At 44.0% G+C, this 1,706-nt stretch overlaps 1 non-coding gene across 1 annotated transcript; it reads left to right on the top strand.

The window, feature by feature from the left end:
* Positions 1-998: 998 nt before the first annotated feature.
* Positions 999-1,117, top strand: LOC138693918 (5S ribosomal RNA). Its single transcript, XR_011330603.1, has one exon. It is a non-coding gene; the product is annotated as a 5S ribosomal RNA (ribosomal RNA).
* Positions 1,118-1,706: the final 589 nt, after the last annotated feature.

The following is a 1,706-nucleotide window of genomic DNA, read 5'->3' as shown; positions in this document are numbered from 1 at the left end:
ACAAGCGGTCGACCATCACCAGTCGGGAGATCCAGACAGCCGTCCGTCTCCTGCTACCCGGTGAGCTGGCCAAGCACGCCGTCAGTGAAGGGACCAAGGCCGTCACAAAATACACTAGTTCCAAGTAAGCGGGAGTGCTTGCTAGGGAATCAGCAACCGGCCCTTTTAAGGGCCACAAGTTATTCATAACAGAGTAGATGAATGAAGAACAACAGCGGTTCCCACCGAGTGAAAATTTAAATAATCACCCCGATAACACTTCTAGGATAGATAATACATTATAGGCAGTCCATGGGAGACTTGGATCCACGAGGCAAATTCGTTTCCTTAATAGTTTCGTACGACTTATATGAGAGCGCGGTGTCATTCCTACTCACTTGGCAGCATTAATTGTTGAGGGAAAACAACTTAGAAGGTAACTTGTCGACCGCGGGCATAATCCTTCCGCAGGCCACTACTGAGAATCTGTGGACATACGGGTAATCTATCTTTATTGAAACTCGGGTTCATAACATACGACTGATACTTTATATATCTGTCACGTAATCCATCAAGAGACAAATGTCCCCCCCCCCCTAGTCAGTAGCGAGCTTCAGTCCATTCGTAGTAGCCGCCGGTGCAAGAAGTGAATTGAAGTTTGTGTGAAGTTCCGTAGTATGGCATGAAAATGATGTCGAAAATCCGACTACAGTTCCACAACCATGTGGTTGAAAGGAGGCTCCGCTGTTGAACAACAATCCACCTGTGGCTTAACTTAGAATGCCGACTAGCTGTTTTATTAATCCCGTGTCAATCCAGCAGTGTGTGACGTTGAAACGTAACCAAACTGCCGTTGATAGATAGATTTATCATCTATCCCAATGACATCCAACGAGCTTGGTAATTTAGGTACAGAGTCTAAGCAGGCAGTTTACGTGTGTGTGTGAGCGAGTGCAGGTTTTATCGAGTGCACCCCAATCCCATCGTCCTCAAGTGCCTACAGATTACGCAGTTTCATCGGCAACGGCCATACCATGTTGAAAATACCGGTTCTCGTCCGATCACCGAAGTCAAGCAACATTGGGCGTGGTCAGTACTTGGATGGGTGACCGCTTGGGAACACCACGTGCCGTTGGCGATTTTTTTTTTTACGTCACTATTTCCAGCGTGTTCTAATAAGACTTATGGGATATTATGTTCCCTTCCCTATTCCAGCTATAGCTTGGATGATGACGCCGCTGCATAATTGTAGAGTAATTGATAATTCTTAAGTACTTGCAGCTCCGTATTGAAACTTATGACTGGTAGCATATTCATATGAGACGGTTCACTTCTCTGCGTTTTCTCGAAGAAGGGAATATGTATTCAGGGGATTGTGAACGTACCTCGCGCTCTCCCTAGAAGTTAGAGACATTTTAGGTAAAGAATGTAATATACTGTACATATATGGCTAATTAAAATCCCATTAGTTACTACATTTCAGTGGGTAGTACAAATTCCATAATGAAAATATCTCTGTCCTAGTAGTTGTATCCTTTAAAGAAGCTCGTTGTTTTCCCATGATGAAGGGCAGAACTTGGTCGGTAGAAATTTAAACAGACTGCATTATCAGACCAGGCGTTATTTCAATATCAGCGTTTAGTTTAGGAAATATAGCAATAGCGGAGTTGGGAGAAGTAGTTATAGCATGTACAGTAAGTATAAACAGTTCGCTGTACTGTACAGTG

Source organism: Periplaneta americana, unplaced genomic scaffold (assembly GCF_040183065.1).
Source record: "Periplaneta americana isolate PAMFEO1 unplaced genomic scaffold, P.americana_PAMFEO1_priV1 scaffold_24, whole genome shotgun sequence".
Classification (NCBI taxonomy): Eukaryota; Metazoa; Arthropoda; class Insecta; order Blattodea; family Blattidae; genus Periplaneta; species Periplaneta americana.
Note: the sequence above shows the minus strand (reverse complement) of the source record. Positions and strands in the feature narration are given on the sequence as shown.